The following is a 15,258-nucleotide window of genomic DNA, read 5'->3' as shown; positions in this document are numbered from 1 at the left end:
AGACTGTGCTATCTCGCTTGCTAAGGGACTGTGGAAAATCGACTCCATTCCCAAGCCCCAGTTTTCCCACTGGTAACATAGTGGGTAAGAGGACAGACTCTAGAGCAAGACTGCTTGGGCCCAGATCCCAGCCCTGCCACATACTGCCATGAGATTCAGGCTTTTTACCTAACCTCTTGGAACTGTCCTCTTAATGGTAAAACAGGGATAAATATACAATTACCAAGGAGTGTTGTTTTGAGGATGAAATGGCTATCTTCATACGTAAACTCCCCATACTTGCTGGCTTCAGGAACGTCAAGGGTTAAATGGTCTCTGTACATACAGCCTCTGGACACTCCTGACGTGAGGATGTGGTAGCTACATGGGTCACTGACTGGGCATCTGTTCTAGACAAGCATTATCTGTCTCCTTAACCTTAGCAGTGAGAGTAGAAAAGAAAGGTGAAGGGATCAAGTGACCCACTCCGAGCGTCACAGAGGAAGGGGCAGACCTGGTTTAGAACCTACCAGGGCCTGACTGCACATCCTCACCTCCAATTCAAGTGTTTCCTTTGGTGGGCCACGTTTACTGCAGCACCCCCGTTTTCAGAACTTTCTTCTCCTCTGTTCTTCTCCACAGCAGTCGAGGCTACAGATTGTCCTAATTTGCCTCCTAAAACACTCCTGGGGCCCTGACTCTGGGAATCTCAGGTGTATGCACTGGCCCCCACTATCCACTTGGCCTCTCCCAGAGTCTGGATGTCTGTCTGGTGACTCCACTGGCTGAGCCAGGACCCTGCCTCTGGTTAGAGAGGAAAACTGAAGTTTCTAGGATGTAACAGGCCAACACTGGAGGGGTCATTGTTAATGTTAAAAGTAAAACTGGGCTCTTAATTCTTAAGTTGGACCTCACCTTTTTTTTTCTGGGATGTTCTTCAGCAGCTTTGGAAGGAAATCCTGGAATAAGAAAAAAAGGAAATAATTAAAGATGTTCATTAATAAGAAACTGCCAGAATGATGCCAGAGATTGAGTATTCCCAGCTGCTGACAGCTCACCTGATAGTAGAGCAAGACTAGGCAACTTATTAGGTTGTACACTTAATTAATTAATTTTCCAGAGCTTCAATCCAATCATTTAGAGAGATTTGACATTTTCTATTCCAGATTGATCTGCAGATACTAGGACAACTGCGGTAAACAAACTCATCTCTTCATCACTAAGCTGCAGGGCATTTAGCTTCTCACTAAATTCAAACAGAGAGTTTAGCAGATCCCCTGCTCCCATTGAGTGTAAATAATCCACGCAATTTCTCTTTCCACTTAAGAAGGTGACAGTATGCTCTTTTGCATCAAATAATGATGCAAACTGTATCATTAAAACCTCAAAAGTCCCAGTTTTTAAAAGGTTGACCTGGTCATGCTGAGAGAGATCTCTGAATCCTGGAGTATGCTTTGCAAATTCCACCACTTCTTTCACTGCCGCAGTGAAGTTCATGGAAAATTCTTCCCAGATTCCATGCCCTGATTTATGTGATCCATAGATGGAGACTTACTCATTGGACAAGCCAGAGGCATCCTCCCTCCAGTGTTGCACAGGTAACTATTCTTGTTCTCATTCTGAGAAAATCCATCTATTGGAACTCCATCACATACTCTGAGTATAAGCATTGGAGAAGTTCATACAATGTCCATTTGCAATACAAATGGTATGCCCATTTGGGAAATGTATTATGTTCCTCCCTTTGTACTGTCCATTGAGATGCTGCTGGCTCTCACTACAAGGAGAATGGCTGTTAAGCCCATTGCCATAATGGTCATGATTTAAATTTTACCGCTCCATGTTCTTGGGAATCCACTCTTCTCTCTGGGGCCACATGCTCTCAGCTGAGTTTTCTTGCTGCTCTTGATTATACAAAAATGTATCCTTGTGGGCTCCTGTCACCATGCCAATCACCTCTTCCTTTGCAAAATCAGAAGAGGGAAGAGGAGAGCTTTTGATGTTTTCTTGCTCCAGCTGGGGCATTGGTTGCTGTTGTTCCTGGGCTGGTAAAGATGTCTGTTCATGATGCTCTACTAATGTGTCATTCTGCAAGTGACCACTGAACTGGCTTTTCATCATGATCTTCATCACACTTTGCATTTCAATTAGCATCCTCTGTTTTTTTTTTTACATATACATGATGGAATATTGCCCAGCCATAAAGAAGAATGAAATTATGGTATTTGCTGGTAAATGGATGGAACTGAAGGCTGTCATTCTAAGTTTAATAAGGAAGTCTTCAAACACAAAAGGCTGAAAATTCTCTCTGATATGCAGATGTTGACTTACAGTGGGCAGGAGTGGGGAGAGTAGGTTCACAGGATTGGACAGGTAGAATTGGAGGAAAGGAAGGGAGGATGGGATTGGAAAAGACACTAGAATGAATGGGAAATCACTTTTCTATGTTAATATATTAATATACAACCAGTGTAACTCCACTTCATGTAGAACCACAGGGATGGCAAGTTGTACTCCATGTATGTGTGATACATCAAAACATATTCTACTGTCATGTAAAAAACCTTGATTTGGGGGCTTGCACCTGTAGCCTCAGCACTCAGGAGGCTGTGTCAGGAAAATCACATGCACTCAGGAGTTTGGGCAACAGAGGAAGACCCTATCTAACATACACACATACACACAGGAAACAAAAAGAACACTTTTGAAAATACCAAAAACTGCATCAGCAGCATCTCAACAAAGAAAATAGTACAGCTTCCTGGGATAGACTTCAAAGAGATGCAAGAAAGGATGGGAACTAGGATTCTGGCCCCCTGGCTAACTCTCTCTCTGCCCCTCTCACAGCCTCCCACTCAGCTGTGCAGCACTGAGCTGACCACACCCTGCGACTTTACCAAAAAGAAGCAGGAATAATTTCATCTTTCCTCTCTTTTGACTGTGGAGGGCTGGAAATGCATGCTGGAGATAGATGAACAAAACGTGTAACACCAACATCTTGGAAGACCCTGATGAGCGGCAGAGCTCCAGGTTCCAATGCAAGCAGAGGAACAAGCACTCACCCAGACTACCCTCATTTGGAAAGGCGGCACCCTATTTGCTCATGAGAATCTTGGTCAGAGGACACTTAACGCATCTGCAAGAGACTCAAAGCCAGTTCTCCAATAAAGGCCAGCTAAGGCCATAGCAGAGTCTGACTCCTCCCTCCTCCATGCACAATGGCCAAGGCTCAAACTGCAGCTCAGAGAGGAAGAAAAGCAAGCCTAAGAAGAGTCAGGAAAGGAAGCAAGAATCATGTTCCAATATAAATAAAAATTCATATGAAAGATCCAGGCATTGCTATCAGTGCTGAGAAGGAGCAAAAAGAAAAATTTTGCAACTGTGTAAACTAACATGTCCTGCAAAGAACAGCAAGAAGAACCAGAGGGGCTGCTCTGGGCTCCAGCATCAGCTGGCCCGGGCGAGCAGCCCAACCCGGAGACACACTTCTGCCTGCTCTGGGCTGGGAGGGGGCTGGAGGAATGGGGAGAGTGAGGAGGTGCGCCCTGGCTTTCTGGGCAGCCCAGCCCCAGCCTGGTATAGCAGTCCTCTCTGCAGTCCTGGACCAAGAAGGACAAGCACAAAGCCATCCAGGGCATGAGGCCTGCCGCCTGTGGGAAGAGGGTGTCCCCAACCCACAGCCAGCTTCTTCCCTGTGACATGAAAGTGATGATAACTGACTGCTCCCAGGGCACTGGGCAGGGACTGGGCCAGGAGGCACAGAGCCGAGCTCCACAGTGGGCCCTGCCAGCACAGGTGTCCAGCAGGTCTGTGTGGAGGGGTGTGTTCCTCAGCCCCTCCAACCGCACTGCAGGAAGCCAGCACCTGCCTCCTGGTGACAGTTCCCCGGCGCCCCAGAGAGGAGGAATGGGGCCAGCACGAGGCGCTTCTCTTAGGACATGGAGTAGCCAGGCCCCTGTCCACCCCAACCCACACACCCTCCCACCAGGCAGCCCTCCTTGCTCAGACAAGGACCTCTGCTGCCCTCAGGACACAGGCTGGTCCTCATCCAGAATGCCTGAGACCCAGGAGCATGGAGAGGGTCTTCCAGTGCTCCGGCTCCTCTGGGAATCTTGGTGTGAAGATGACACAGGCCCAATACCATTCCTTCCCACCCTCTTAGCTGATGACCTCCCCTGTCAGTCTCCCCAGGCCTGGGGGCCAGGGCAGGATGGCTGGAGCGCACAATGCGGGTGAGTCCCTACCCGCAGGTGGATCCCAGGGCAGGCCAAGATCCTCCCACCAGGAGCTGCTCCTGGGCCTTCAGCAGACCATGAAGACCTCACCCCAGGGCTTGCTGTCCCGTGCCTCCCACTGACATCCATGGCCCGAAGAAGAGCCCAGAGGGAGTGGTCCTGGACAGGGCCTGCCAGCAGAGGCTGAACCGCGCGACGCATACTCCTCCAACAAGCTGCCACACTCTGGTGAGCAGAGGTCATCCCAAGGCCAGACCCAGACCCCGTCCTCAACCAGCATTTGAAGCCACCATCTCCCACATTCCCAGTGTTCCACAAGGCTCTCAGCCCCACCCCACCTAGGAGGAGCGGCTCCTGTTGACTGAAGTGACCTCCGGTCAGTGAAGCCACCCACCTCCTGGCCATCACCTTGCTTCCACACACACAAACACACTTGCAAGAGGCCTCTGAGGCCACTGTCCCCAGGCCTCCTTTTGCTTGCTTGAGGCTTTTGCCACCCCCCAGAGCCTGGGCTCCTCAGAGCCCTCCCCAGGCCGGGCTCCCACAGTCTCCACGCCCCTCCCAGAGTCCTCCCAGCTCCCGAGTTCAGTCCTGCTGGCCCCTGACCACAGGGAGCCTCAGTTCCAGAGCCTCCTACCTGTGCCTTTGCAGAGTTGCTGGGCTCTTAATGGGGTTCTGTATGTGAAATAAAAGTGGACGATGCCGTCTGACAGGCATCAATCATCGAAAACTAAACATGGAAAAACCACCTTTAAAAACAAAAAAAAGTGAAATGGTCTTCCAGTGACTTAGAAAGATATATATTCTAGGATCTGCTGGGTCACAAGAGACTAATTATCTTTTTTATCAGCAAACATAAAACAACTATAACCTAGAGAATTCAGCTTAGGAGGTTTTTCCTTACAATACGTACTCATACATAAAGTCAGCAGCTACTTCTTCCTTTCTTTTTTAATAAACCTTGAACGTGTGTTTCTCCCAACACAAAGACCCCTGACCCGAGCTTACAGCTGGAAGGCACGGTGGGGAAGTTCAGGAGGGCTGCCTGCTTCTTATAGCCAGCCCCCAGAAGACACTGCCACCCTCAAGGGATGGGGCCCACTGAGGTGCCCACCTTGTGTGGTCAGCACTCAAGGAGCAGGGCTCAGGTCATGTTACACAGGTGTCACGGGTGCTGGAGGGATGCCCACAGGCCTTTCGGTCACCCTGCAGAGCACCCCTACAGGAACTGGGATGTGATGCTCCCAGAGACAGCAGGAGGTCCCAGGACAAGGGGAGAAGCGTCGGCCACAAAGCCTGCTCCAGGTGACTCCAAGCAGGCGTAACAGACAGCCATCCTGACCACAGGGGACATGCTATCCGCCAGGAGGAATTCTCAACAAGACGTACCTCTGGGCGGCTGAGTCCTCTGGCCTGCCACCCTGATGTGCCACAGAACAAAGTGTGCTTCCCAGGACTGCAGGGCACCGGGAGGCCCTGCCGGGCTAGGGGTGGGCACCCTCCAAACAGCCAGAAACATTAATGTAACTAATGCCTTCGACGTGATCGTTCATTCCTTAAGGTCAGAATAGAAGAGGCAAAACTTGTTATTCTAAAAGCAATTCACGGAAATATGTGAAGCCACAGCAAGGCACCTGCTCATTCACCTCATCAGAGGAGGTAGTGGGCCAATTTGATCAGCCACTAAAGTGAGCCAAACCACACGGAATGCCCAGCACTGAGTTCCTCGGGGAGGGTATGCCAGACCCCTGACACTGAGCACCTGACAGAAGGGTGGGGAATCCCTCAGCACCGAGCACCGTGCAGCCAGCTTGTGGTTGTAGGAGTCCTGGAAGTGGGAAGGAGGCAGCGGAGCCAGTCAGATCGAGCCAGGGACCTGGGACAACAGGAACTTAGTATCAGAAAGCCCAGGTGACAGACTGTCCCAAAGCTGCCATGAGTTGTGCACTCTCCAGGACACATACACATACATATATACACATCGCACACAGATGCACACAGACGCACACAGCTGCATTACACACAGATGCTTGTACCTATGCTCGACATACTTCTAAATGCACACACATCGACCTGCACTCACAAAGCAGCTCTGGTGCACGACTGGCCTGTCATGGACTCCGCGACATCTAAACGGGTGGAGCAAGCTGCCCTCCTGTGGGCCCCAGTCCCGGGAGCCTCTTGTTTGTAGGAGGCCAGTGAGGACCAGTTAGGAGGCTCTGGAGGAGGAGGGTCTGTGGAGTCCACACAGGCAGTGGTGAGGCTTGGAGGCCCAGAGGCTGGTGGTTCACGAGTCACTGAGAGTGTGCCACACTTGAGGGACACACGGGCTTTCCTCCAAGCCTCTCTCCTGTCTGCAGAGCTTCAGTGGAGTGCTGGAGTCTGTAGCTTCTGTGGAATAAGAAGAGACAGAGGGGATCCTGGGGTTGGTAGAGAGGAAATCAAGAAGGAGGTGGAGCCAGGGCCTGAACTCTGCAGGAGTGGGGATACAGCTGTCCCCACTGCCACCCCTTTCTGCAGGGGCAAGGCATGGTCACAGGAAGGGAGAGCTGGCCCACTACTGCCTGGCCTCAGTGTGCTGACACTCACTTACACAAAGACCCGGAAGCTCTCTCCACCGCCCGTGGGCCCCGGACCCCAACCCCAGAGCCCGTTGCCCGCGGAGAAGCTACGGGAGCACTCTAGCTCATCTGACTGCAGTGGGCATTCAAAATGTCTCAACAGGAGCGAGTAGGAATGACCAAGGTCAGGACCTTTCTCGCTCGGATGCAGAGGTCCCGATAACTGCCGTCAGCTAAATGTGCCCTAAGGAGCCCCTCCACACTCCCAACCCCGTCAGTGTGCACCCTAAATGGTAAAGGGCTGCACAGAGGGAAAGAAGAATCCCGAGGTGGGAAACTGTCCTCCACCTCACACAGTCACAGACGTCCTCACGGGTGGGTGTGGAGGTGAGGTCAGAGACAAGGTCCAGTGGCCAGGCGCAGGAGGCTGAGGACAGAGGGACTGCCGGGCAGAGGGCGCTGGGACGGGGTTCTCCCTGGAGTCCTGGGGAACCAGCTCTGTGGCACTCTGATTTCGGCTCAGTGACTTTGGACTGCTGACCTCCAGAACTATAAGATGGCACATGTGTGTTGGTCTGAGCCACTAAGTTTGAGGTGATTTGTTTTAGCATCAACAGGAAATATACAGATACTTTATTGCTCTCCTGCACCAAGCATTTTCAAAATCCCAAATGATTTTCTTTGGTTTACACCCAACCTTTGTGCCCTTATGTTTCCCATAAGATTTTATCTTTTCAGGTCCTAACACCCCGGCCCTTACTGGGAGTTGGCATCTGCATATCAGAGAAGACATTTGGCCTTTGGTTTTGGGGGACTGGCTTATTTCACTTAGCATGATATTCACCAGCTCCATCCATTTACCAGCAAATGCCATGATGTCATTCTGAGTGAGTAATATTCCATTGTGCATATATGACATATTTTCTTTATCCATTCATCTGATGAAGGCTATCTAGGTTGGTTCCATTGGGCCTTAATCACAAGAAAGCATTGAACTGCCCTGGGGAAAGAGAATTCCTGAGGAGAACCATAGCACCCTGAAAGGACACTTTAGCGGACCTAACAAGTAGCCTGAACTGAGTTCCCAACTCTGCTAGTTTCTACCTATGTATGTGGAAATCCTCATTTTTTTTTTCATCTTTAAATATTATGGTTTTTCTTTTCAATTCTATTTTAACCTGCCTGACCTGTTTGGGATAATAGAAAGTGACAACGTGTGCGAACCTGAAAGTTTTCATAAAAAAACAGAAATTTACTTTTGTGATCATTATTTTGTTATCCTGTCAACAAAAAGGCTACCTGACTAAGAAGCCAGACAGGCTGGGGAGTCCAAGGGCTTGGAGTGTGGGTGATGTGGTCCACAGAACATAGTACAAGTTGGGGAGCCAACTGGAAATTGGGGACCAAAGCTCGGCTCTGCAAATCTAGGGATTTTAGTCACAGCTTCCTAATAGTCTTGCTGGGGGAGTTAAATAAGATATTTCAAGAAAAGTGCTGAGTGTTTAATAAATATTAGCCATTATCATTCTTAGCATTTTTTAAACATTATTTGGACCCTTACTGAAAGAATCAGGAGTGACCAGGAAAGTGTGAAAAGACAGCATCTAAGACAAAATGTGTCAATGTTGCCCAGAACTGACTGTCCCCCCACCCACACTCCAAGGTTCCTGGGCAATTAAAAAATGAAATCTGAGAAAGAAAGAGATTATTTCAAATAATTTTCTATGGAGTATTGATATGAGCAGGCACAGGAAGATTTACTTAAGGAATCTTGTTGATGATGTTTGCAATTTATTTTCAGCTAAGATAAGGGAGCTAGCTAAGCAGCAAAAGGACCCCAAGCATCAGGTGTTTGAATAATGTCCCTGGCAGGGTGGGAGGACACATGACACACAGTGGCTTTGTATCCTGAGCTCTTCAATTGAGCTGAATAATGCATTGCCTGCATAACGTACATGTGGAGCAAAAAGAGTGCTGGGCTGGGGGTTTGTCCCCCTCAAATCCAGGCATTTGAAGTGCAGGTGAACACAAGCCTTTTAGGGAATAGCTGGTGTGACCCAGAAGCAAAGTCACTGTCTTGGCAGTTGTGAGAGTTGACGGGAGACAAGGAGGCTGAGATGTAGACTGCAAGATTTACTCAGTCCTAAACTTGTTAGCATAAGAAATACAGAAAAAAAAATACACAGTTCCAACATTTATGATTAGCATCTCCCCAGACATAAAGGAAAACAGAAAAATTTAAAAATCTGTCTCATCAGTTAACTGAGTTAAAGGAACTGAGTTAGAACATTCTCTTTTCCTCTCTCTCTTACTATTGTATAAGGGGTTAGCAAACTATGGCCATGAGCCAAATCCTGTCGCCACCTATTTTCATAAATGAAGTGTTTTGGGGGAAACATACCTGTGCTCATTCATTTAGGTCTGACCCATAGACCTTTCCTGCCTCAATGGCGGCATTAACTAGCTGTGCAAGGACCCTGTGGCCCACAAAAACCTTAGATACTTTCTTCCTTCACAAAGAAAAAGACTTGCAAACTTGACCATGTCAGCATCATGTCAGATACTTTATTTAGTGTTTGATTTGAAGATCTATAGATGGTGAGAGAGGTGTGTTGAAGTCCATTATTATGTTATGATCTATTTGACATTTCATATTGCTTAAGAGAACTATTCATCAACAAGACATAACAATCATAAATATTTAGGCCCCAAACCATGGAGCATCTACATACATAAAATGAACCCTTCAAGATGAGCTGTGGAAGATGCTATCAGCTTGACTTCCTGAGTGTTGTCTTTGGGATCTGTGCAATGGGTTGCTACAAGTGAAGCTCCCAGGGGTGGGAATTTGATCTGCTATTTTCCCAGGTATTTTTTTATGGTGGTGGTGGGGGGTTCAGGCATTAAAGAGTCAATGATATTTCAGGACTGTATTCCAGTACCCTGTACAGGGAACCACCTGTGGTAGGAGAAAGTTGATCCTTCACTGGTGCTGTTTATCAGGGATACTGAGGGTTGGTTGTGTGTTTGTTTTTGGCTTCTCATGTGGGGTGGTTTAGAGCACTGAACTCAGTCACTCCTCATTCAGTTTCTTCCTGCTACTGGTTCTGTGCACTGTTGGCTGCAGGTTCAATGGAGGGGGGAAAGGGTCACAGGCTTTCTCTGACCTCTGGGTTCTATATTATTTCCAGGCAAAGCTGTTTCTGAGCACTGAGCTCTGTCTCTTTGCCCCACCTGGTTTCTCCCTGCTGCTGGTCCTGGTTGCTGATGATTCAGAGGAGTCAGGGAGAGGGGCACGGGCTTTCTCTGGACTCTCTGATCTATATTGCCCCCAGGGAAGGTTGTCTCCATGTCAGAAAATCTCTATACTAGAGATTCTCCTTTTTTGCTCTCACTTTAGATCTTGCAGACGGCACCTGTCAGATTCATGTGTGATTTCAGCTTGGTTTCATGGAGGTATTTAAGTCTATGCTCCCTGTGTATGGCTGAAAGACTGATTTTTATGTACCAGTTTATTGGGCTGAGTAGCGTCTGGGCTTACCCAGGGTGGGCTCCCTCTCTAATCCTGGGGTTCCCCACACCAACATATATCAGCACTTATAGATCTTTTCAGACCTTGTATTTTTTCCCTACCCCCAGAGCCCATCTGGAGCCCAGCTTCAATTCTCTTCCTTAGCCTTGTCTGATGTAACCCAACTCTTCCAGTGTTCAGTGTCAGTGGAGTGGTTTTTCCCTCTCACTCACCTCCTGGAGAAGGAGATTCCTCACTGTTTGAGTCTCAACTCATGGAGATGTGAAAACCACAAATTTCCACTAATCCACCATCTTTCTTCTCCATGGTATCTTTTTAATCTGCTCTTTTTAAATAAGTGATTCCTTCAAAGTATTCATGAAAATAGTGTTAGACCATGACACAAGACAAGACCACTGACTCCAATTAAAATTAAATTAAAGCAAACTTATTATGACCGGCCGGGCTGCCTCTCCCACCCAAAACCGCTGGAACAAGACAGCCACTGCAGCTTTCCTGCAGCCCAGCTTTATAGCTCAGAAAGTTACACAAAGGGGGGGTTACAGATAACAGAACTCTGAGGAGCATAACACTAATGGTAGTTTATATTTTTGCTGGCCCCAACATCAGAATTTATGAAGGTCATTAGAGCCTCAGAGAGGGTCGTTATCTGGCCAGGGAAGGCCAAGATTTGTGAGGTGTCACTAAGTTTCAGAGAGGGCTGCTATCTGGTCAGAGAGCCAGGCATGGGTGAGTTCAAGGCACGGGCAGGCATTCCAAGCAGGTTCAGAATTTGCAGTAATTTATAGCAAAGCCAAAATTAGCTTTTAATGGCTTTGTGGTGAGATGGCTCCCAATTTTAAGAAAAGATCAGGTTGGGTCTATCAATAGGAATCTATCCTAAGGGTCTCATATATCAGGAAGCAATTTGTTATGGCATTAAAGGAAAGCAATTTGGGTTGAGAAACAGAATATTCATGGGGTTACTTAGGGTTTACATGTATATATACATCTTGTACACATAAATTTATAATACAGTATTTATATTTGCATATTAAAAGTAACACACACACGATCTTATTGTGCCATTTACTACAATTTCATTGTTTGTGCTCCTTGAGAGGCTCAGAAATTCAAAGAAATCAATTTTTCCTTCACCTGGGAGCATTGATTCAAAGAGGATAAATGGGATAAAACCCCAACCAACCCTGGGGTTTTATCTTCTTTAGAGATGATGTTGTTCATCCTCAATTAAGAAGAACAAAACTTTAAGGGACTCTGAGATTAAAGGAGTTGAAAAATAATAGGATAACATGCTGAATAACTTTAGAGCTTATCCCAGATTCTATAAATGTGGATTGATTTCTGTTGTAGAATTGTCAGGTTACAGCAAAAATGCCCCCCAAATATTCTAAAGTCAATCAAGAATGATTGCTGTGTTGACATGAAACACGTCAATTAGCAGAAGAAAGAAGTTAGTGTAAATACATAATTAGGGCCCTCAGGAAGTCTCTAAATGATGAGAAAAAATGAGCTTCAATGGAAAAGAAGAAAGGTTGAAGCAGCAAACCTCTAAGGTTCCACCAAACGGAAGAGTTAAAGGTGTATGGAACAGGATATGGTCAGCTCCAGAACCAACTTGGAAAGGATCCCTCTCAAAGCCAAGAATAGGACAATTTGAACAGTGGGAAAGAAAAGAGCTACAATAAACTGAAACTCATTCAATCTTTTTGGACCCATGAATGTTAAATGATTCTGCAAAAGAAGAAGTGGTCATTTTGGGAGGATTGCTTTGAAAACTACTTCGTACAGTGGGAATCAGACATTGATCCTCAGGGAAGAAAAATGTTAATGAAGGGAAGTTTCTTCTTAGAGAAGTATCCCAGCTACTTATAATAAAGAATAATAGAATCAGAATATCAATACTTTATACCTCCTGATGAATAAATGAATCCAAGCAATGATCATTAATAACTGCCCAAATCATATGATGACAGATTTCGCACAACTCCTGATAGAATTACACCACCTGTAAACTGTTCTTCATATGTGTACATGCACATACCCACATGAACACAAACGAAAATCAGAGACTGAGCTCTTAAACGTAACTACTGATGAAAGGAAGATAGTGAGACATAGAGAATGATCCGTGAGAACATAGGGACACAATCAGCAACACCCCAGTGTAAGAAGTCCTTCAGGACAAATGACTCATTGCTTTCACTGCAAGAAAAAAATAAACAGAGAACTTTCAGAATAAAGAAACTTAAGAGACAGGTGAATTCAATCGCAAAGCATAGGCCTTCTCATCCTATGAACCAAATAACCAAACCCTAAAAGAGTATTTTGTTAGGAAAACCGGAGAAATATAAACACTGGTTGTCTGTGTGATAATATTAAGAAGCCATGGTTATTAGCAACTCAGAGTCTGAAGCAGGAGGATAACAAGTTGGAGGCCAAACTGGGTAATTTAATGATATCCTGTTTTGAAACAAAAATTTAGGAGAGGGCTGCAGATGTAGCTCAGGGTTAAAATGCATGCCTAGCAGTATTGCAGCCTTCAGTTCTATTGCTGACACTGGAAAAATCAAAAAGAATTCAGTGTTATTTGCATGATGACCATGATGATAGTTGTGTCCTACTTTTCTATTTATGAGTGAAAAAATAAGGTGCCTCGCACTTATTTCTAAATAATATGGAAACCCAGGGCATTAGTAAATGTAAGTAAAAACAAAACGAACTTACCCACATGTTGTCAATTATTGAGAATAGATGATGAATATACATGGATATGCATATGTCTGCAATTGAGAAGAGAGATGGATGGATGGAGTGACAGATACATGGATATATAGGTTAATAAAAGTTAAACTACATAGTAGAGCAAACCTAAATAAAGAAGAACACAACCTTGGGGACATGAAATGAAAATATCACCTAAGAGTACCTAAAGCAGGAGTGGGCCACTTAAGTGAGCCAAAGGGGATATGACAAAATGAGAAGCATTTGCTGAAGTGCAGTGAACTGAGGAAAGTCTTCTCTTTACTTCCCTAGACTCGCATTTGATTTTTACACTATGGACATAATGATGATTAACTGGCAGATTCAGAGGTTTTGTAAAGGGCAGCCACAACAAACCTACAACTACCATCCTACTCAATGGTGCTGCTGGTTGCTTGATTCTCAGTGTTACTGAAACTCAAAGAACTGTAAGCTAATAGAAAAGTCCATCTGACTGTACATCAAACGAAAAAAAAATGAGGATGGTAATCCTCAAATATTAATTTTATAAAAGACCAAGAAAAGGAGAAACATATTCCAAAGAAAGAAACCTGAAGAGACATGACATAAACAATACACAGATCCCACACTGGAAAGGAAAAATGATATAATATCCTTTTGATTAATAGATAGAAAAAATATCCCTGGATTTTCTTTTCTAACCCTTCTCAAAACCTGGAAAAAAAACCTGAGTAGTGATCTTCAGTTCTTGTCCTTTGATCTTTTTCTACATCAAATAATTAATAGATTCAATGAAGTATCCATGGAGTAACAGCTAAATAAAGGCAACTTACTTGTGGAGATAAGGCAGGAAAAAATTCTCTTTCCATCTAAGGCTTTGAATACAGTCTGCAAATTCATTTATCAACCCTCCTTTAACAGCATTTGTTGTTATACAAATATTAAAAATTCTGGTGGCTCTTAGGAGTTAGTTTTCTAAATAATTGTTCGATATTACTTTTCTAGTCCCATAGGGAAGTTGCTCATTTTACACATTGTACGATGTACAGCTTTATAGGCATTTTCTCAAACTGTCTCACTATGGGGCATCATTTTTGTCTAGTTGGAAAACCTTCCAAAATTATTTGGTACACTGTTACAAGCCATATCAAATCCCAATACTAACTGGCTCAATTCCCAAAATGAATTTCACTCACTGCTCATAGATGGACCTGGACTCCATCTTCACTTCTCCATGGTGATCTTGGGCCTGCCTTTTTCCTCTTAGCAATTTTGTCTTCAGGCTGCCTTCTTCTGTAGTGGCAAATTCTGAAGGCAGCAATCAAAGGTTTAAAAAAAATTACGATTAAACCAAAGTATTAAGCAGAAGTGCCCAACCTCAGTGACTGTACATCTTACCACATCTGTTATCCTTGGACCAACCACAGCCAAACACAGAATGCTACACACTGTAGAAGGGAAGAGTAGAGGATAGCGGGCACCCTAATGTCTCCAGTGGTCGTTCTCTTTTAGTTGACACTTCCTTTACCTAACACAGTCAACTACCATCTATCTGATCCATGCCATGTGCTGCCTCTTCGCATCCGTTTGGCCATTTGAAACTACAGGGAACTGAGTCATCTTTCCAGGTGACCTGAGTTATGGGATTGTATGGGGAACACTGGTGGAAGGTCAGGGTGACAGCAAACTCTTCGGGACTTCAGCAGGAAGGCTGCTTGGGGAACTGGAGGGCCCATCAGGGCGCAGCAGCAGCTCTGGGGACTCCAGGCCCATCTCATGGGGAGCCTGGGAAGCAGGGTCCTGGGCTTTCTTTCGGTGTGGTTTCTCTTAGGTCTTAGTCCCAGCTCCCTGGGAGAGTCCACCACATCGCTGACTGCACAGGGCCACCACAGGGCAGTGCTACCCCGAGTCCCACTTCCCGACCTGAGGCTGGGGGCGAGCTCACCACATTGCCCAGGAAAGCCCTCGCCCGCAGCTGGCTGTCCAGGAGGCCCTCGGAGGCGGTCCCTAAAGCCAGGAGAGTGGCGGGCGCCTCCCCAGGGCCCTGTCCTCCTGGGCAGCAGTCCCCTCCCCCTGGCTGAGGAAACCCGAGCATCCGGGCGAGTCCACAGGGTCCCACGGCCACGAGGGGCAGCCGCAGGCCTCACACGAGGGGGTCTGTATCCAGCTGAGGTGACAGCAGGGCAGGCGGCAAGGGCGCAGGGCCCCGCCCCCAGCACGCACACCA

The 15,258-nt window shown here is 46.3% G+C and overlaps 1 long non-coding RNA gene and 1 pseudogene across 1 annotated transcript; both read right to left on the bottom strand.

The window, feature by feature from the left end:
• Positions 1-1,046: 1,046 nt before the first annotated feature.
• Positions 1,047-2,621, bottom strand: LOC144369583 (nuclear receptor subfamily 1 group D member 2 pseudogene; annotated as a pseudogene).
• A 10,235-nt stretch (positions 2,622-12,856) lies between these two features.
• On the bottom strand, positions 12,857-15,232 carry LOC144369324 (uncharacterized). The gene is made up of 3 exons (XR_013428842.1): positions 14,977-15,232; positions 14,228-14,339; positions 12,857-13,090 (listed from the first exon to the last, which is right to left on the bottom strand). It is a non-coding gene; the product is annotated as an uncharacterized LOC144369324 (long non-coding RNA).
• Between the last annotated feature and the right edge of the window lie 26 nt (positions 15,233-15,258).

This window comes from Ictidomys tridecemlineatus, chromosome 12 (assembly GCF_052094955.1).
Source record: "Ictidomys tridecemlineatus isolate mIctTri1 chromosome 12, mIctTri1.hap1, whole genome shotgun sequence".
Lineage (NCBI taxonomy): Eukaryota > Metazoa > Chordata > Mammalia > Rodentia > Sciuridae > Ictidomys > Ictidomys tridecemlineatus.
The sequence above is the reverse complement of the archived record's forward strand: the minus strand, read 5'-3'. Positions and strand labels throughout refer to the sequence as shown.